Source organism: Bos indicus, chromosome 11 (genome assembly GCF_029378745.1).
Source record: "Bos indicus isolate NIAB-ARS_2022 breed Sahiwal x Tharparkar chromosome 11, NIAB-ARS_B.indTharparkar_mat_pri_1.0, whole genome shotgun sequence".
NCBI classification, from domain to species: domain Eukaryota; kingdom Metazoa; phylum Chordata; class Mammalia; order Artiodactyla; family Bovidae; genus Bos; species Bos indicus.
In genome coordinates, this window is record NC_091770.1 from 41,303,630 (window position 1) to 41,325,888 (window position 22,259).

The window sequence follows — 22,259 nt, forward strand, 5'->3', positions numbered from 1 at the left end:
CAGTGCTCTGGGCCGAGTGATCATGTATGTTCTTCCTGGATAAAGGAGAAGCTTGGACCAGACTCTGCAGGCAGTGTGCCCTAAGTCGGGTGATGTAAGTACTTCACTGTACCCTTCCTAGTCATTCCAACAGCGCTTCCTGTACAGCCATTATCCTCTGAAAAGCCTTTCCCCCTCAGGCAAAAATAACCTGCTTGGAAGAAATTATGAGGAGCTTTTCGGCTTCTTTTGAAGTTACAGTACCTGCCAAGTGACATCCCCCGTGTTTCTGTCACACTCTTCCCGGAAGGACCAAGTCTCCTGAGTCATAAGATGGCAGCCATCCTTTGCAGCCATTGGCTTCCGAGGAGCAGGCATTTCCATCCATCTGCAAAGGGAAGAATTAGCCGCCTGCTTGAATCAACCGTATGTGTGTTGGTTGGGGGCTGTTAGGAGACGTACCCCTGACGAGAGTCTAGTTGCCCAGCCAGCTTCCCTTTATCAGATGGGCCGGTGCCCGTTATCATTGTTCTCACAAGGTGATAGCAGGAGTTGTTCCCTGTAAGAAGACGGTGGCATTCTGGCAGGGTCATCGTGGTGTTAAGATGCATAGCATTTGTCAGGTTTGCCTAGGACTTCTGGAGGTTTAGTTATGAAACTTGTTAATTGAGCTATAAATATAGCTGCAGCCTTTGCCTTCCAGTAAGGCAGTGTGTTAATTTGGGTTTGGCAGGGGGATGGTACAAGCTGCCAATGTTATGTTAGGATTAGTAACGTGCGGTACATTTTAACTCCACTTCCCCATGTGCCACGCTTTCCTCCTCTGTTTGATATCTTTGTGAGGGAAGAGAGAAGAGAGGAGAGAGCAAGCTCATTGTTATGGGCATCTCATGTTAGGAGTGTTTATCCGTGGACCTGCTTTGCACCCTACAAGTCTCCAAGTGGATGGAGTTAGGTACATGGAGAGAGCCACGTGCGCCACTCCAGAGAGGGCTCAGCCACAACCTTCTGCCCCCAGATTAGTGTAACCGTGGTTGCCAAGAGCAGGGTAGTTGCCCTTGCTCCCTCCCAGGAATCCTCCCTATATTTAGAGCATCTCTCTTTGTTAAAGTGATAATCATAAATATGTGTTTTCCATAATAAAAAATGCATCCTCCCCTTCTTTCACACAGAAGGAATCACATGGGGAATGGAGTGGGTTTGTTTGCTTATTTCTTCCTCAAATACTTATTAAGGGGTAAACATGTCACTTGCTCATCTCACTGAGGAAAAGGAAATGTTACGTTTTAAAGCTGCACATACAAATAACTTTGGCTGTGTCGTCTGTGGTCCTAGGGGGAAGGAAAGGGCACTGTTGAAGCAGTTATGGCCCTGCCTGTTTTGAGATGCTTGGTAAGTGATAGCTAAATGAATGAATGAGTGGGGCTCACTTAAGTAGTGTTTCGAAAGAATGGTTTTTGTAGATTATCCAGTAGATCACACCTACTTTTGTTTCTTAAAATGTATTACTGACCTGGAAATAGGTTGGCAAAAATGCGGAATTCTGTTTGTTGGCAATATAATAGAGGAAAGAACCCACTTCTGGCTAAATAGTATCAAACGTTTAATTTTTTTTTTTTTCTAAATGAACCTGGCTTGAGTAGAAATATGAAAGAATGTGGAAGTCTAACATCCTGCGTGTGTCTCTGGAGATATCACTGATTGCATTTTCCCTGGTTATGAAATGTTAGAGAGATCAGCTCCAACTCAATATTCTTTGTTTTTCATTCTGCTTTCCCCCTCCATGGGCATGTCTCTCACCTCTGATAGGTAGAAAATTCCAACTCTTTTTGTTTTGTTTAATTAGAGCTGGATGTCTTTCTCCCTTCTTTGGTTGAACTCTGGAAATGAAGATGGTATGTCATGGATACAGAAATGTGCTTCAGTCTAATGAAGATTGTATTGATTTTTTTATTTTTTACAGTGAAACCATAGCCTGCCTCAACTGCACCAGCTGTTAATTGTATTTTTCCTAAGTCCTTTTGGTATTCATTTGAAAAGCATTTTATAACCCATCTGGTGACCTTGCTGCTAACCAACAATTATAGTCTGACATCTGAATACAAAGAATTTGGGGCAAGCCACAGTTGTACATGGAAACCTTTAAAACAATGTCTCCTTTAATATAGTCTTTACTAAAAAAACATTGTGAAGAAATGATTATAGCCTCACTAAATTCTGACATACTGAAAAAAAATGGCTGTTCGCTCTTTGGAAATTTGTACCAACTTCTCAAATGAGAGATCGAGAGAGCAATAATCATAATAAGAAAGGGCACCAGCTCTGCCAGGCAGCACACTTTTTGTCCACTCCGCCCCATTCACAGACCTGACGCTGCCTAGACCGATGTTAATTCCAACGGCTGGAGGTGGACGGAGAGTGGGTGCTGTTCACAGTGTGGTTACTCTGGAGACTGAAGAATCTGGAACCAAATTGCTGGGATTATTAGAGTCTGAAGCAGGATGGCTGTGGGCACTTGTGGGTTTTTGTACTTAGGCACCAGGCCGAGTAGGCAAGTGTGGGCTGGAATCTAGCCCTGGGACTTCTTGCCAAGTTGTGTGCCCCAGCTTGAGGCTGCATCAGCTGGGAGGAAGGGGCCTTTCTGCAAGTCAGCTGCCAGGGTGGAGTGCCTTTTCGTAACTTGCACAGAGATGCAGTGTGTGCTTGAGGTGACCTCGGCTGGATATAACTGTTTGAGGGATCCCGTCCTTTTACCCCCGCTATGGTGTATCTGACACTCGCCTGCCCACTAGCTTCTCAACTGGTGGGAGGAGTGAATTATCTGATGGGGGATCTGGAAGGGGAAACCAAGCCTGGGTAGCTCTGCCTCTTCTGCTGACTTTATAGGAAACCAGCCACCTGGCGGGGAGCACGCATAGTGCACAGGGGTAGGGGTGGTGAGGAGGAGGGGAGAGGGGCCTGACCCAGTCCAGCATCTCTAAATCTAGGAAGCTGACTTGCCCATCTTTCCCAGTCTTGCTTTATTCCATAAGAAGAGTGATAATTTGCCCTCCTCTGACCTCCATCAGCTCAAATTTGTCTCATTTTTTAGTTAATTCAAAATTCAGAAAGAAGGATGCTATTTATTGGACTTCCTCTGCCCTCCACCAGGGTCTTAGGAACCATACAATTTTCCATTTCCCTCTGTGCCACCCCCTACCCCTGCACATACATAGAATTGTTCTTTCCAGCAGAAGCCATAAACCTATGCACGCCATTAGTCAGATCTAGCCTACATCATGCTTTGTTCAACCCACAAAGTGTCTTTTGAAAATAGGGTACACCAACATTGAGAAACAGGAGAGTGCATGTACACGTCAAGATTTCTGGACAATCTTAAACAGTCAAGTCAGAAAATTTGGCCGCACTATGTCTGCCTCCCCAAAGGGCACCACTCAGCCTGAATGAGACCCCCCCTTTCCACTGGAAATACACCCCCAGTGTGCCTATCCCCTCTACTCTCTTGGCTCCTGGACTGAGACGTGGTGTCAGCCACCATCCATCATTCCTCTCACACAGTTCTGGTTTGGAAGTACATGAATGTCCCTTTATTCTGCGTCCCTTTTAATAGTGGACTGGGAAGCCTCCACTGGTGGAGCCTATGGGAGAGCATATGTCTTTATGGAACTATAGATTATTTCCATATGCTTAATGCCTTTTTTTCCCCTGGATGATTCACACATTGGGCTACCTATTTGGTTCCTATAGTCATGTGGGATTTCTTTAGCATTTTTTTTTTTTTAGAGAAAGTCATTTAGAAAAGAAACCTAACACTTAAAAAAAAAAATTACTTTCCTAATCCAACCAATGAAAAGAAATCTGCTGCTTCTCTAACCAGCCCGTTACATTATGTGGAAGCTCATCTTTATCTGAACCTGATACTTGGACCCTGTATAATGAAACCCCAAACAATGAAATTGGCTCAACCATCTGGTAACCAGTGAACAAATATCCTACTGCTAGTTCTTAGAATGGGTTTCCCTGGTGGTTCAGACAGTAAAGTATTTGCCTATAATGCAGGAGACCCAAGTTAGATCCCTGGGTCAGGAAGATTCCCCTGGAGAAGGGAATGGCAACCCACTCTGGTATTCTTGCCCGGGAAATCCAATGGACAGGGTAGCCTGGCGGATTGCAGTCTATGGGGTCACAAAGAGTTGGACACGACTGAGTGACTAACGCACACACCCACCCAGTCCTTAGAACCGTTCACTAACGTTTGTTATTCTTCTTCTGGACATGGGAGAATTTAACTTCCAGGCCCATAAAGTTAGCCATGGCACAGTGACTTGCATTGGCCAATGAAATGGTCACTGAAGGGGTGAGCGTTATTTTCAGAGAGAATCTGTAAGATTCAGTGGGAAATGAACAGTTTACCTCTCTTCTCACTGTCCATGACCAGGGACTGTCCCTGTGTGAGGGCACCTGGAGTTGCACATCTCAACACCCCCACCACCACCTCCACCCCAGATCAGAGATAGACTTGTAGAACATGTGAGGGAAAAAGAATGTTTGTTGTTGTTCAAGCCCCTGAAATTTCAAGGTTGTTTTTTCATGCTGCAGGCCCAGTCTATCTTGACTGCTAGACCCCTGCCTCCACTTGACTGTCCTGGCATTTGAGGAACATTCTTTTGTCTTTATTCTTTTTTCCTTCTGGAATAAATTTCCATTTAACACATGCTTGTATGTTTTCTAAATACGCGGCAGTTCCCATTCCTCTCAATTGTAAGAAAATCTCTCTTAAGATGATTATTCCTATGGTCAGCTCTGCCAACAGCTGCAGAACCCTCCAGAACAGAGAGTGAAATCTGCCAGGCCAGAAAAAGGACAATGTGACCCACTCCTTATTTAAGATGTCACACTGGGCCTGTTTGCTGTTTTATCTAGCCCTAAATTGTTTCTAACAGGTGTGCCAAGAAGCATGTCATGGGGAGTGCAGTCGCTATCCATGGGTTTGGCTGCGAGGAACAAGCATGGGTGTTCTTCAAGCATCCCATTGAGTTCCTGCCATGCTTGCATGTATCCAGACTCCTTGAACTTGCTGGTGTACGTAGATTTTTTTCTGTAAGCCTAGACTTAGTTGAGGGAGTAAGCGCCAAGGGTTACTGATTAGTGTGCAAACAAATACTCTCTTGGTTGATTCTGAACAATGTCTTCCAAAATTCAGGAAACACTGCCTGGTTTTAATATTATAATTTTATAGGCTTGAACTCCGTAATCTCTGATGACATGAATTCTCCCTGTCCTACTGAGAAAAGCCTTTCTTTTCCATTTGGGGCTTGTTTATAAGGATTTTTAACTATTCCTAATAACTTATCCTAATAACTATTCCTAATAACTTAGAATTGAAATAGCATAGAATATACCATGTATTAAAAAAATAAATCTACATCCATTTGCCCGTCTACTTGTCTCTGTTAATATATCCTTTTCTGTTTCTGACTAAATGTGTATTTGGGTGGAGTGGGGGGTGCCAAGGAGGAACTAAATGGGAATGACAAAGAAGAAGCCAAAATTCTTATTGCTTCTCCTTATACCTCTTGGGACCTCCCCTCTCCATGGCCCCCATTCAAGATATTAAAGTGATGAAAGCTGAAGATTCTAAAGGCCAAAATGAAGCACTGGGCTCAGCACAAGTATTTCAGTCTGAAAACCATTTTGATCTCCTACCTACTGATTATAACTTTGGGCAAGGTACAACAGAAAGAACTTGAAATTCGGCAGTAAGAAGCTTCTGGCTCCAGTTCTAGAGATTGTGAGGCTATTTGTCTTGTTTGAGCCTCACATTCCTGGTTTGTAAGATTTTTTTGTTTGACCTATCTCACCAAGGTGACCCTGTGTGTCAAGTTCACTCTGGGAGCATTCTTTTAGAGTAGACTTCTCTGAATGGGCTGAATTGTTTTCATTACTGTTCTTCCATCCTAGATGGCCAGAAAAGACCATTTTAATAGTGGGAAAATGATTTTTATTTCTTTAAATTTTTTTGAATGTTTTTTTTTTTTTCTTCCCCAGCCACTTGGCTTGTAGAATATTAGTTCTCTGACCAAGAATTGAACACGATGACCCTCTGTGTTAGAAGTGCAGTCTTAACCATTGGACTGCCAGAAAAGTCCAATAGAGGCCTGTTTTCTAGGAGGGGATGGTTTTCCCCAGAATGTATCGGGTGGCCCCAGTTGGCCCTGTGCTCCTGCCAGCTCTTCCTCCGTAGCCCTCAACAGAACACAACTTCACCACTTCACAGAGTAACAGTGAGCATGCTTCCTGCACCAGGTCATCCTCACCTCTCTCCCTGCTCTGCATCGAAACCCCGGAGAAATTCAGCACTTCTCTGTTTTGCCCTGGGCTCTTTGCTGAGTTGATATGGGAAGTCCATGAGGTCCCAGGCCCTAGAAGGCTGACGTCTGACTTGGCAGGAACTAGAACTTCTGGCTGTGCTCAGATACTGAACTTTTCTGGCCGGGGATGTCTCTGTGGGACCATGACAGCTGGGGGCAACAAGGCTCTGTAGGGGTTACTGAAAGGATCCCAGGATGCTGTGGGAAGGAAGGGCTGCAAGCACTGTCAGCACACCACTTCCACCCCAGAATCTCTTCTCATTCCTCCAGAGGAGGGTTTGTTCCTTCACTCCCTCTCCCACTTCTGACACCTGGAGTACGTTCCTTCTCAGACAAGGATGGTTTAAAGAACTCCAGTACAATCCTGATACCTGGGCACTTGGTCAGGAATCTTTTCTTTGCTCAGGGGCTAGCCACTTTCCAGTTTATTTTCTGGATAGTCAGAAGTTTCTGGTGTGTTGATATTAGCAGATTTAGGATCTTATTATCAGGCCCATGCAGAAATATACTTTCTGTCAAGCTTTGGTTTCTGAGGTGGGAATACCTGTAAATCATTGCTGCCACCTTATTCTTTATATTTTTAAGATTATTATTTTGAAGACGGGTCAGCTGTGTGGTGGACTGAATTGGTAAAGGAAAAAGAACAGGGTTCTGAGGGATCAAGTCATTCCTTTCTGGGAAAACAGACTTTGGGTGAAAACGGGAGTATAAATGAATCAACAGATATTACCTTTTTATGTGTCTCCCATCTAAAGCATATTCCGTGTAATAAGAATATTTAAGCAAGAAGGGAAGACTTTGTGATCTATTCCTCAGATTTATTTCTGCTCTCTGGAGTCACTGCTTCGCTAACCTTGCTCTGCCCCACATCATCCCTCATCCTTCCAAAGTAAATAAATGGAGTTTTCTTTGTCTTTTGTTCTTAATTAGCTATCAAAATTTGAGGTGTCACCCAGACTCTGAAAGCCCCTCTGACACTGTCTTAAGAATGTGGGGGTTGCCTTGTTGTCCTTGACTAACCGGCCTCTCTCCCATCAGCGGTCTCTGAGATGTATGGAGCTACACAGGCATTTTCTGCCTGGCTCCCATCACCAGCTCCAGAGATGATGGAGCTCCTGGCCTCTGTTTGTATATAGAGCTGTCTGAAATGCATTCGGGATCTCTTGAGGTGAAAGAGTTATATAAACAGAGAATGTTATTATGGATTCTTACTACAGATGGAAATGACTGGGTATTCTCAAAATAAATAACATTTCACATTTTTATAGATATGTAACATAATATGCATGTGTGTGTGTATTTATATGCTTTCCATCTTGAATACACAGCCTCTCCTTCCTTAGCACTTGGATAAGCCATTCATTTTGCCTCCTGCTTTTTTGATTCTCTTCTTAAGAATTCATTTAATTGTTGCCAGCATTTGGAGAGTTAGGATGAAGCGGTTATAGGCTTCCTGCGAGCTCCCGCCAGATAAGTCTGCCGTGGCTATCGCATTTAGGAGAGCTGAATGCTGAAAACACTTAAGTTCTGTTTTTCCACTTCCCCTCTAAAGAGAGATCAATCAGCTTGTGGCTCAGCATAATTACAAATGGAAACTTCCTAGAAGAGGTGCCCAGAGTTAGAGGATTCAGTATAAGGCACCTAGATTCACAAGCTGCTTATTTAGATACTTCAGGAATCCCCTACTTTTTTTTTTTAATTGAGTCAGTGTATTTATTTTCCTTGACTATTTGGGGGCAAAGCCTGCTGTATCTTACTTACATTGATCTACTTTCAGTAAAACTAACAGGTGAATGTAGGTAAATGAATGATAGGATTATAACTTTCCTAACAGTGCCTTTCCCACAAGGAAAATCCAGAGTATGGGGACCCTATTGCTGGGGGCTTGCAGAAAAGAGCAAAGATGCCAAAGATTTATCCCGAGCCACAGAGGAATAAGATTGGCATCCACAAGTCTGGGCAACACGAGGCAGACAACAGCTGGCTGTGCCAACTCCACCTGGCTCCAATAAAGGACTGGCTAGCATCCTTGGCAGTAGCTGGTGGGAGAGGCAGGCGGAAGCCAACTGCCCCGAGGCTGGCCAGTTCTGGTGGAAGAAGTTGGAAGGAGAGAGAGCTGGGTGAGAGGGCCTCGGGCCCTCAGTATGGTGCTGAGCAAATGGTTGACTTGGGGAATTCAGGCCAATTAGAGAGTGATCCTTTCACAGGCAGCCATCTGGAGGGACCCATAAGGGGACTGAGCCTATAATTGGGAAGCTACCCTATATGACAACTTCCAAATTTTAAGAGGATTTGATCAAATTTTTTAAACTAAGATTTATTGAATGCCTCATACATAAACAGGCTCAATGATAGGTGTTGAGGTCTACAATAATCAAAATAGTGATAAGAACAAGATGATTAATGATAACCATTGCTAACCTTTAATGAGCATTTATTAAGTGCCAAAATATGTTACATGCCTCAGCCATTTACTTCTCACAATATTCCATAATGTAGGCATTATTATTATTATCTTCATTTTAGAATGAAGAAACCAAGATTTAGGGAGTTTAAGTAACATTCCCAGGGTCACAGAATTAGGTGATACATCTGTATTCTTGACTATGCTTAAAATGTATGGTCTGTACTTAAGGAACTAATAGTCTAGTAAATAAAGTAGACATGAAAGAAAATACATAGTAATGATGAAAATAATCCCACAGTAATGCACTCTGCAACAAATCGAATTCAGATATAACATGATTGAATATTGAATTTCATTGCCTTGCTTCTGACTCAGGTATACTCGAAAATGAATGGGATTATAACTCAACTTGTATTTTTAAGATTCGATTTTTTTTGACTCCATTCATAGTGAAATGGAGGGTGTCACTGTAAAGTAACGTAGCTTATTTGTATGGTGTACTAATAGTAGCTGCTTTTAGTAGCCATGTACTATAAAGTTGTTAGTTCTAGTCTTTACAATCATTGGGAAAAATAAATAATGCTATTTCTGATGTACAGGTCATCTAACTCAAATGATTTGCTCACAGTTCAGAGTTAGTTAAGTGGCAGAGCTTGATCAGAATGGACACTGTTCTAACCTAATGCTTTCTTCACTATGCCCATCCATATTGCTTCTCTCCAATAGAGTGGGATGGATGTGGTACAGCTACACAGAGGAAGAAGCCTATTTAATTTTATGGAAGAGATTTGCATAGAGAAGACAGAGAGAACATGCATTGAATTCTTCTTCCATGCCATCCACCATACTGAGTACTTAGCATGTATTTTTTTTTTTCATTTAATTTTTGTAAAAGCTAAGTCAGGACTTATGGATAAATAGGAAGTTTCCAGAGAGACTGTGGGGAGCTGTGGCTATTCCAAAAGGGAATGGTGTGACAAAAGGTACAGAGGCATGAAATACTATGGTGTGTTTGAAGGAATTAGAATCAGGTTTGTATTATGAAAGCATAAAGGCCAGTGCAGAAATAGAGAAATTGTGGTTGTGGGGGAATGAAAGATGGTAGTGACTGGAGATGGGGTTGTAAGGATAGAACTCCAATGACATTTTGGAGGGCCTAGGACCAAAGAACATGGAACTTTTCCTAAAGGCATCAGCTATGTGGCAGAGCGAAGAAGAAATAAGTCCAGGTTGAAATTCCATCTTCCAAAAAATCTTGAAAAGTAGAGCTATTATCCTAATTCTCTTAAGTCAAAAGCAAGTTCAGATAGAAAGATGAAGGACTTTAGCCAAAATCATACAGTTTGTAAATGGCAGAGCTGGGCTTTGAACTCACATCTTTGTGGCTCAGAAATCTACATTTATTTATAACCCCTAGGTGTTATGCTTGAAATAGCTCATTTCCATATATTGGAAGGAAAATGAATAGAAATAAGGAAAGCAAAAAGTGTTCTGCAGCTTCAAACCTGCTCATCCAAGATTATCCTGTTGCCAAAATGCATTGTTTTCTTCATGTAGATGTTTATTAGAATTTCTAATATTACACTTGTCATGACGAATTTTTAAAATGTCAATCAAGAAGCATGATGTTAAACCAAGAGAGGCATGTGGGGGTGGGATGAATTGGCAGATTGAGATTGATATATATTATACATACACACACTATTGATCCTATTAATATGTGTAAAATATTGAGTTAACCAAAAAGTTCATTTGGATTTTTCCAAAAAATATAAGGAAAAACACAAACAAACATTTTGGGCAACCAAATAGATAACTAATGAGAACCTACTATATAGCTCAGGGAACTCAGTGCCCTGTGGAGACCTAAATGGGAAGGAAATCCAAAAAAGAGGGGATATATATATATATATGTGTGTGTGTGTGTGTGTGTGTAGCTGATTCACTTTACAGTAGAAACTTACCCAACACTGTAAAACAACTATACTCCAATAAAAATTGATTTAAAAAAAGAAACACGATGTTTAAAGATGGAGTCAACACAACAGCATGAAGAAAAAGATCAAGTGGAGGTGGAGCCTCTCCCGCTGCCTTCACTCGGCAGGTCACGACTATGTAAAATCTGAAAGCAGAGTTACCGAGAATCGCTGCAAAGAATTCATGGACAGAGACACACAGTGAGGACAGAGATCTGGCTGGAAGTCCCCTTCCCCGGTCCCAGCACTGAGCTGTTTCCATTTGGAGTAAGGCTTCATTTTACTATCTATACAAAAAATGCCATATATATTAGCAGAAACCACCCTCAGAAAAGAAGGACGCATCAATACATTGGCAGTTCCTATTAAAAGTGTTATCTAATCTCCACAATTTACATTATGGAGTACCACCAGATACATAAATGGTAGCACTTAACTTCAGAGTTAATGGGCTTTCAACCTCCCCTCCAAATTGTGAACCCTCCCATGCCCTTGCGATTCTGAATTGACACTACAGATTTTGGTTTGGTTTGTGTTTTGTCCTAACCTTTGTAGAAAGAGCTGTGTATAGCAGTCAAAGAATTCACTTTTCTACTCACTAGTTGGCTGAACTTTGCCATGTTGGTTCCTTTCTCAGAACCCTCCTTTACTCAGCTTCAAATTGGGCATAACAGTGCTACAGAGGTGTTTCATGGGAAGGGCCTGGCTGGAAATAGGAGCTAAAAGTGGTCAGGATTATTGTATGATCTGTATCTTGCATAGTATCAGAGTCAAGGTCATAGACCAGGTGCATCTTCATCCAGCCTGGCTGGGAACTGCTGTCACTCCAGAGCCCCCAGGTGACAGATTTACTCCAAGGACAGATAATGGGTTGTGGACTCAAAATGGGGACATTGTGAGAGACATAAAGGGACCAGCCTTCCGGGTGGTCCAATGCCATACCACCTCTGGACTGTTTTTGTTTTGTAGCCTTTCTTTGAATCTTTCTTTGGTTGAAATCCAATTTAACATGACACTTTTTAGTTAATATAGATGTGGTACCCATAAAGTTACACGTTAATATTAAATATAATATATATTTAGGTTATATATTAAAGTAAGTAAGTTATCTCCTTCAAGTCTTTCCTCCAACGAACTTACTCAGAGTGGTCTCCCTCGTCTACCCAAAATAAAATCCAACCTTCTTCACAGCACCCCTTCTCTTCTGCTTTATTTTCTTGGCAATTTTTACCTTCTAATATACTATTTAATTTTTATTTTGTTCATATTTTGTTTTTCTCCTCTGACCAAAATACATGCCCCATAGGAGCAAAGATTTTGATTAAAAAAAAAAAAATCTGAATAGTCTTTTTTCCCAGTGTGTGGTATTTCATAGGAAGTCAGTATTGAAAAACATTATCTTGTTGCTTTTCTCCCTGAATTTCTAGGACTTGAGTTTATTTTAACATAAACTCATTCATTAAATGGTTTTTATTTTCATAGTTGAGATAAAATTCCAGACATAGAAGCTCTCATTCGCATACTCAAATATTTTACATGGCCCATCATTTATGAAAACCAAAATAATTTCCCAGTTGTCCAGGGTGATATATTTTTCTCTGGGATAAGAGGCCTGCAGGTTGCCTTTGTCTATTTCATGAAAAGAAGTAAAATTTAGAAGTGTCTCTTCAATGCATGATCTTTGTTCCCACAGTATTATTAGAGACTTCTAAGACTGTAATGCTAGTCAGAGATACTGCCTAATAGATAGTAGTTAAAGACTTTAGTCTTGACACAAGCAATGCAGTGAAATTGCTCTGAAAGGGTAAAGAAAAAAAAAGAAAGTCCATCTGCTCCATTTCTCTCAGTGTGAAAATACTTGTTTATAAATTGTCAACTCCATATATGTGTGTGTATGTTGCTTTTGAAATAATGGTTATTTCAAGCAAGTAAAAAACTTTACTTCTGTCATCTATACATAACATTAGTATGAAAATAATGAGACTGTTTTCTGGTGACTTGATCGATCCATTGAATTTTTAGATGCCAGTTAAGTGACTAAGGCAGATGAGGTGACAACATTTTTTTTTATCTTTTTTTAAGTACTATAATGGAAACATAAATTACAGTATGTTTGTATAAAGGAATCATTTAATAAAATAACATAGATTTGTGTGGGTTGAGAGGGAGGAAGGGTAGCATTCTCATAGAGAAGGATAAAATGGTACATAATTCAAGATCACAGGCAGCTTAATCACATAAATATAAATAGAGACAACCCATTTTATTTGTTGGCTTTTGCTTTTGTATTTTTATCCTGGAACTTTATTTTGCTTAACTAGCAGAGATTTTTTCTTTCCCTTTCCTTGAGTAACTATTTTTTTATCCCTGAGTATGGGGAGAGGGAAGAGGCTTAAAATCACAGTAAGAAAATAGGAGGAAGGACTAAGCCATCTTTGTCTGTAGGTTATAACCTGCATTTATTATTTTTAAGGGGTTAAGACACAGCTGCCATGGTCTGCAGAAAAAAGGGATCATCCTGGCTGGTTCTCTGGTTCTTCTGTTCAGAAGCATTTCAGCCTAAGCATAGTGAACTTCCTAGAATACCACTCTCATCAGCTGATGGAAGCTGAGCTTGTGTTGTAAGCAGTGCATATTATTGTATACAATTTACTGCAAAGGGGAGTGATATGAATAGAGAATGGATACAGTAGCTTACTGCGTGCTAGCAGGTCTTTTCTGGGCTCCTAAATGTTAACTGGATAGTAATGTAAGTTATTACACTCATTAAATTAGGCCACAAACAAGTCAACAGTGATTCAGCAAAATGGCTTTGTTTGTATAGTGCAAGGAAGTCTGATAGATATCCAGTCACACATTTATGGCTAAATGGATGAAGATTTTAACATTACAGCCTAATAAAAACCCCATACTGTGTGATTAAATAAGAGGGAAAGCAGTAAAAAAGAGAACGCATAATGACGGTAACATGTAGGTCAGTTACAATTTAATTGTCATTGCACTTCATTGCTAACATATCAATTCTCTGCTGCTTAGCTGAGCAGAAAACAACAACTTAACATGTACACTGGGCCCACTGACGAGTCATCAAACCCCCACTTCCATCACCTGCTTTTGACTACTTCCTTAACAACCACATGAAGTCTTCCTGCTTTAATAGGATAATCTCGCTGAAAGCTCCTGCTGATTATTTCTTCCCATGCTCAATGCATCAATGATCAGTAAATTTACTTCACACTCTACATAGATGCTAAAATTAGATTGTTTGCATTACAACTTTCAATACTTCTGCAACAAGAAACACCTGCCTGCAGATTTATATTGTTTTTTTTAATGGTTTAAAATAAAGATAGCCTCACCATGGCGATACCTTGATGTACTATATCGGAGGCGCACAATGGCTGATCATTTTTCTTACTTATCCAATTTGTACTGTATTTCTTGCCATATAAGGTGTAGCTTCATTATCATTAATTGCAGCTTTAGAAAAACCGAGGAAGTATTTATTCTTGCCAACTTTGCGGCAATTTTACTTATTCAGTGCAACTAAGGGGGGTGGGAAGTAAAAAAGCCCTGTATATTTAACTTTTTTCTCTCTGAATCTGGATAATTCACATAGTTCTCAAAGGGGCTTTGGCACCTTTTTAAAATGTTAGCTCTAAAGAATTGTCTGTCTAGCACACTTAGGCTGATCTATAGTAAAGACTTAACTGAGTACATAACCAAACTATTAATTCAGATGCCTAAGGTGACATTTTTTATCCGGCTCAGCGTAGTATATTCCATATAGAGTAGAGCACAGCTCCTCATGGAAAAAATGATCCAGAAAAAGCTAGGTAACTTTATTAGGGTGATTAACCGCATCAACAATTTTTCTTCTCATTCGAAATCTCATTTTAATTTGGATTTCTGGGAATCGGGCCCATAGATTCCAAATGTCTCTAATATGCTCTCTATGGGTAGATTTTATTCCTTTTGCACGTCTTTGTACATATCTAGATAGAATTATGTGGCATCTAAGCACAAGAATAAGGACCTGGATTTCAAGATCATGGACAAGCAAAGCAAAAACCCCAGAAATAGGTTCTACCCCTGGATTGATGTCCAAGGGAGCCACTAAGCAGTGAAAGTTATCTGGTGTACCTTGGAGATTTGGATGGCCTTGCAGTTACTTCCAAGACTGGCAGCTCATGAATCCCTGAATTCTTACTGAAGGATCAAAGATGGATGGGTTACTAATCCAAGGCTGTCATGATTAAGAAAATATTCATAAGAGCCACCTTCCTGTATTCATTTCTTTCTTCTTTATTGACTGTGGAATGGGAAGTCCTTTGAGTTCAACAAGGGAGAAAAACAAAGTAATACAGTATTTTTCATTTCCATGATGCTTTATATAATGATTATGCAAAGTGTTTAATGAATGAGTAAATGTTCTTGACATTTTGTAGATAAGACATGTAAGAGATTTGGACAAAAATAACAGTATGAATCAAAATTCATCTGTGGTGCTCCAAACACCTGATTTTCTGCATGTAACCTAGTCTACTCAAATGCACTGGGAAAGTGACTGTCTTCTCTTGACATTATTCTTTGACATGTGTTCTGATCATCAGTACAGGTCAGATTGGTTCCTCCAGCCTGGGCAGCTTTCTTACCATCATGGATAATGGTCTAGTGGGACTGATGACACTTATTGCCATCTAAGAAATGAATGCTGCTGATATGCAGAGACTCTTTGACTAGGTAGTACACCTTGCAGACACTCGAGCAACTGAGGCTAAGGAAGACCTATCATCTCTGAATTATCTGATCAGACTTTTTATTTTTAACTGGTCTGTTAAGTGTTCATGTACATTTCTCTGTGTCCCTGTTAGAAATAAACTGTCCCTGTTAGAAATAAGTAAAAGACTCATTTTCACAAGTAACATATATTATCTAGGGGGGATAAATGTATTGATTTTGCCATAAAAATGAGCTCTGTAGATTTACAAGTGCCTGGCTAGCTAAATATAGAACTGTGATAAATTCAAGTTCACAACAATGGATTTAACCACATTATTATCCAAATAATCCACTTAACCATGTTTTAACCTCTCTGAAAATAGCTGGAAGAAGGATTGGAGGAGAGAGTGTTTTCAGGTGTTTTTGGATGATATTTTTGAATCATATCTCCCACTTGTCTAATTTTTAAACCTTGACCAAAAATGCCATGCTCATTTTATCTTTGAATCAAAGGGAACTTGGCAGATTTCCTAATGACAAACTCCATTCAGTGACTTAAAGCAGTGATTCATCACCCAGCATATAAATATCTCGATTCTTGGTGCTAGCTGCTTCACATGTGAAAGCCAGTCGGTGTTCTCTGGGGCCATTTTAGATTTGTTTCTCTCAAAGCAGTAGGAGACCAGGACCTAGGCATGGAATGAGGGAGGTGAAGTTCCATTACACACTGCGTGTGTCTGTGTGTGTGGGGGGGAGGGGGGCCGTGGGTGTGTGTGAGCAAATGCATGAGGCTGATGTAATGCTTGATTTGGCAGGATGGGATACCACTTTCTCCAACAGTTGCCTTTTATAAGCTTATCTGAAACCCTGACACAATTTTTGGAAGCTCATTAGACTTAAGAGTGATTGCAAATGAAAGAGGATGCATGGTTACTCACTGACATTCATGCCTGCTTTTTAAATCTTATGCTGTATTGTTGCAGACCTTGATTTCACACTCAGATGCTTAACCCCACATTAATATGTGTCTTCTTTCCCAAGATGAACACAGTTGCCTTTGCTATCTGGCATTATCATTCCCCGCCAACAAAATGGATTGCAGGAAATTCAGTGGTGAGTGGGGGCGGGGACACAGCAATGATGTCTCAAAATTTTAACCATGATTTGTCCATTTATTCTGTAATGCAATACATATATTTTTGAGAGCCTACTGTGGCAACCCAGTACCAGGCACCGTCGTGCAGATTCTTCTTGTGAGTTAGGTTCTTAAATAAAATGGCAGATGTTTTCATCTCCTAGGGTCATACCAGAAGTCTATTTCTTTTTATCTTTCCTTATTAAATTATGTTTACCTGAATACATCAGGTTCATTTCACCTAGGCAGGATGTCCCATTAAGCATGACAAGTAGAAGGTTGCAAGATTAATGCCCTTCTTGAGCTTGAATTAGTGTGTCAGCATCTTTCCAGATCTGGGACCAGAGTCTATAGGAAGTATTCCATAATGGACCTTAGCCTCTAACTGAACTGCTCTAATATTATTCCTATAACAAGACTACTTTTAAAGAGCCTCATTATTGGCTTCATTAGATATGTTACTTGCATCAGTGGCTGTAGTTATGCGTATAATATAGGAGAGGTTAACATAGCATATTTTTTATGTTTTCTATGGCATACAGCTTGAAGTAGCCAAAAGGTTTATGGCGATGTAATTGGTAGTTAGTGTGAAATTTGTAAGACAAATAGACGATATCTAGGGTAACCCCTCTAATCCTCTTCTTTCAGGTTTTTACAGCCACCAAAGGGCCTCATTAAAACAGCAGTCAGCACCTAGTGAAAAGATACAGTGCTTAGAGTGCCCAAAAGTGACAGAAAATCTGCATTTTGTAAATCTGACACCTTTGATCGATTATACAGTGTGAAGCCATTTCTTCTAAGCGTTATGATAATACTTCAGGTTCTCTTCTGAATCCAGCTTTGCTATATGTTCACTAGCTATAACAATGTGAAAAAGAGTCAACTGATAAAGCTTAGGAAATAAAGAGGAACCTTTTTCTACGGCACAAAGCTCTTTGCAAGCAAAAGGGCTGGAAAGCACCATTGGCATTTCCAAGGACCATGTAATCTTGGGGTACCGCTCCAATAAAAATGGGGATACCGCTTATGAATATGCCAGCGTTTGTGTATATGGAGGTGAAACAACCTGCAGGCTTCCAGGAAGGAAAAAGTATTAGTATTTTTCATCTATTTTTAGATTAATGTTTTACAATTATACCCAGGCTAAGACAATTAATGAAAACCTTACTCTTCATTTTACAAAGTGAAAGTGGAAGTTGCTCAGTAGATTCCGACTCTTTGCAACCCCATGGAGTACAGTCCATGGAATTCTTCAGGCCAGAATACTGGAGTGAGTAGCCTTTCCCTTCTCCAGGGGATCTTCCCAACCCAGAAATCGAACTGGGGTCTCCTGCATTGCAGGGGGATTCTTTACCAACTGAGCTATCAAGAAACCTTTGAAATTTGAGACTTCAGAATGAGGGGGTCAAATGAAATGATACAAATTTTGGAAAACTTATAATGTAGTTCTATGTGGCTGGCATGTGGAGCAGGCCTTATGAAAATGACACTGAGTTTCAGAAGCATTATTGCAGATATCCTAAACAAAGATTGTCTCCTTCCAAGCCCTCCATACCTTCTCCCATGCCAACAGAGGTGTTTGGGTTGGTCTCTTTTACTCAGACTCTAGACCCCAATGCCCCAATCAGGAAGATTTGTTTGGGTAACTGACAACAAAGATAGAAACTAAAATTAGAGGATCTGTAGAAGAAATATTCTTTTAAAATTCTGTTAAATGTAAATTTACATTTTCATCATAGCTAGAAGGGAGGAAGGTGTGGAACAGCACTTAAGTGTGATTATTCTCTATTTTTGAGAATAGAATATTTTGGGGAAGATTTGAGAACGTTTACTAATTATGAAAGGACCAAAATGGAAGGGTGACCTCTCCTGAGTCCTTTGTTCTGCCTAAGATTGAACATTGTCCTGTGTATATATTTCCATCAATTTCAGCAAAGGGAGAAAAGCCCATTTCCCACTCTCTCATTCTTTCCGTTTTTTTGATCAAATGATATTGAAGTAAAGTTTTTGTTTACAGAAACTTCCAAAAAACTAGCTAGACCATTTTGATCTGTATGATTTATGCATTTTGTGATGAGTATAAACTGCTTAATACAGTAGTAGAGTATCTTTATGAGAAGTTAAGAGTAGACACAATGATTGAAAAGCATCTTGCATCATTTATGGTTTGAGTACATAGCATGATAATAGAACATTATTTGTAAGAAGCTATCATTCAAATCTTATCTGACCATTGTCTGTATTTTAGAATTGTAAGTCTTCGAGGACAGATGGATAATCTGATTTAAACATGCCAAGGTAATTGCCCCTCTTTCCCCTTAAATGTGCATGGCTATAAATGCCTGCTGAAATTTCCTTTTCAGAGTTTTATGTATACTCATTTTGAATCAGTTTATTAAAAGGGCTAGATTTTTTCCCATTGTTGTAAAAGAAACCAGTTTTCATTTAAATGATTTCATTTAGGTATTTGCAGTTATTAATAATACAGTTTACAAAGGGAAACATTTTAATGACAGGAACCTTGGAACGAATCCTTGAGAATTTGGAATGGATATTACTTTCTCTTATAATAATCTGGAGCCAGTATCTACTTTTGTTGAATGCACCGATTTTTTTTTTTTTTTTTGAGGGTCAGAGGTATTAAATTTTAGTCAGTTGCTAGAGGGAGTGGCAAGCCTCTTGGCTGAGAAATTTACTTGAAATTACACTTTGGGAGAAAAAAAAAGAGAAAATTGCCTCATCAGATCCATCTTTCAACCAACAAACCCTCCAACTCTCACTGTTCTTAATTGTTGACCCCTACCATCTGTGTCACGCAATGTGGCAGGAACTCTTTCTTCAAATAAAGATCCATGTTACCTCATCAGAATGTACTTGTTAAAAGTGATAATGGTTTACAATCGGTACTTAGCCATATGAAATACAATACCCTCTTTTAAAATGTGGAGGTTTGGGGCCTAAGTTAATACCTTGGTACATAAATCATTACATTATCTGAAAAATCACTTGATTCCAGGGGAGAATATCTGAAATGCTTTTGTTAGCTTCAGAGTTTGAAATGCAGAATTTATTTAATTTAGGAAAGGAAGTTATTGTGTGATGTCTGTTGCTAACTGTTGAGTGGCACTTAGCCTTTAAAAAGCTGCCCTTACATAGATAGTACCAACAGTAGAAAATGAATGGAAGGAAATTAAATACTTTCTCATCAAATAAATTTTTAAAAATCTGAAATATAGGAGGCATTAGATAAATGAGACGGGACTTACAAAAATCACCATCTTTTAGAGTGAATTCTCTTGGTGTCTATAGCTTGTCTTGCCCTAAAAAATGAACTTTAAGGGACATTGTGAACAGAATGTGTGGGTTTAAAATTCAGTGGATTATCTACATCTGTTAGGTGAGAATGAAACCATGCTGAAATAATGTATTCTTGTGTTTTAGAGCTATCACTGCCAAAGGCTACTGACTTGTAGCCTATCAACATCTGTGTTACTTCTTTGGATTTACTGATTCAATGTGTCTAAACATTTCATTTGCCTCTGGAATTTTTTAAAGTTGTTTTAAGCCTCTGTTGGATGTACTATTTCATTGAAAGATATTATTAGCAAATATTAGTTAAGGGATTATATGTACAATTAGCCCTAAATCACATTAACTGAATGTTGTGATTTGTATTATTGAAAGAACGTGACACTCTTGAAACGGTAAATAATGGAATAAAAATAAATAACAGTACCTGTATTTTGACAGTGATATTCCACCTCTGGTTTTCCCGTGCGCAAGCGTAAACACGCATACAGTCGCTAGCTCACACACACACACACACACACACACACACACACAATCATTCAAATGCCTTTTCTTTCTCTGACAAAAATATTCATTAAAAACATTTCACTGTGCTGCCTTTTAATATAGCACAGGCATTCAACCTGCGCAGGAAGCTTCCTGGAACCGCACAAATACTGTGTAATTATCTGGTGGCTCCCTGCTGGCTGCTGCATATTCCAAGCACAAAGTGAGCAGTGCATTTCCAGAGCCTGACTCCTGTCTTCATTGTCCCTGCTTGGAATACGAAGCCTCACTTCATTATAGGAGACCTGATCAAACTTGATAGATTTAGCCATTATTCTTGACTGTGTCAACTTTCCACAGTTTTTTTTTTTTTTTTCCCTTCCTTGGGCTCTTCTGTTTTACCACCCAGGGAATGCAGAATATTCTGAGTCTGGGTTTCTCTCTTTCTTGCCTATTCTCTTTCTTCCCTCCCTCCCTCTCTCTCTCTCTGGGCTCTCCCCATCCCCCCCTTCTCCATCCACCCCACTCCTTTCACCATCTCACCCCCTCTTTTCTCCCCTCTCCCACCCAAACAAACCAAGGATTCAACAAATAATGTTCCTTCCACATCATGTGATTCAAGGAAAATAAGGCTTGCAATTTTTCTCTCAATTGTCCTCTTTGGGTTTGATTTTTCAGTTACTATAAAAGAATTCTGCTGCGATGTTGACATACAAGGCAGAAACACTTTGAAAATCCTTTTTCTATTTCCTCTTAGTAGCACCGTAACTTTTGCTCTCTGATGTTGTGATGATGGTTGGGTGTTTTCTCTCTCTCTCTTGTTTTTTTTTTTTTTTGGGCTGTTTTATAACAACTTTCAAGGAGTACTTCAGAGTTCGCATTTTCAAGGATCATTCACATCACTGTATTGTATCGAATTTTATAAACGTCGCGGTGCATTTTCTTTGCAAAAGGCATCAGATCATTCTCTAGGCAAATACAGATGTTGGTACAACTGGTTTAGCATAACAGATTGCTTTGTAGTTTTTGAGAGTTGCTATGCAACAATAGAGAATAATATCATAGCTCCACCAAAATTTTAAAAGATCAAAAAATTAATGCACGCTGCAGCACCATAATTAGGATCACACGCTGATCCCTCAAACTGTCATGGAGCAAGTTAATCAATATGTCAGGTATTTGCTACTGACCTTACAATGCTTATAAGGTCAGTTTATCATTACTCTAGTTAATGAATATGTTTTGTGGTGAGATTTTATTCACTGAGTTTTTTTTTTTTTTTTTGTACATACATATTTCCCTTTGATGGACCCCAAGCACTATTTTAAAGTAGAAAATAATGGTTCATGTTTAGGTCTGCTTATTAAGTGCAAATTATTAGCACAGTGAAAAGGAAGGATGTTGGAAAGTCCTGTCACTCTTCTCCCCAAACCCCTCCCATCCCCTTGGTTATGTTTATTTTTTGAAAGCAAATGCCAGGCTCCCCATAGAATGCCTTTCAACAAGTTTGCTCCCAGGATGCGTCTTGTAGAGTCTGGTTCTATGCCACAGAAATAAAGCAAGACGCTAGTATAGCTTGAATTTAATGTTATCCTCCTCAAATTAAAAATAAAATAATTATTTTTTTCAGAGTGGCATGTTCAGTCACACCAAAAGCTTCACAGCGTCTTAAAATGTAAATTGCCGTGAAGCAACACAAAGGAGAAAGGGAAGATTGTGAAGGCAATCGTACTGATCACTTAATTCAGTCGCTGCATATCCACTTGGCATAAGGTAATTAGAGTGCCACATTGCTGTAAAGACAGAAAGCTTAGGGTCCCATTCCGACTCACCCAGACGATAATACATGATTAGAAGTCAGTGACAGATCACAA

At 39.7% G+C, this 22,259-nt stretch overlaps 1 long non-coding RNA gene and 1 pseudogene across 3 annotated transcripts in view; both read left to right on the forward strand.

Annotated features, from left to right (window-relative positions):
- LOC139185770 (uncharacterized) overlaps positions 1 to 22,259 on the forward strand; it is a 595,360-nt gene that overhangs the window by 499,672 nt on the left and 73,429 nt on the right. The window lies entirely within an intron of this gene.
- LOC139186015 (U6atac minor spliceosomal RNA) lies at positions 12,885 to 13,028 on the forward strand (annotated as a pseudogene).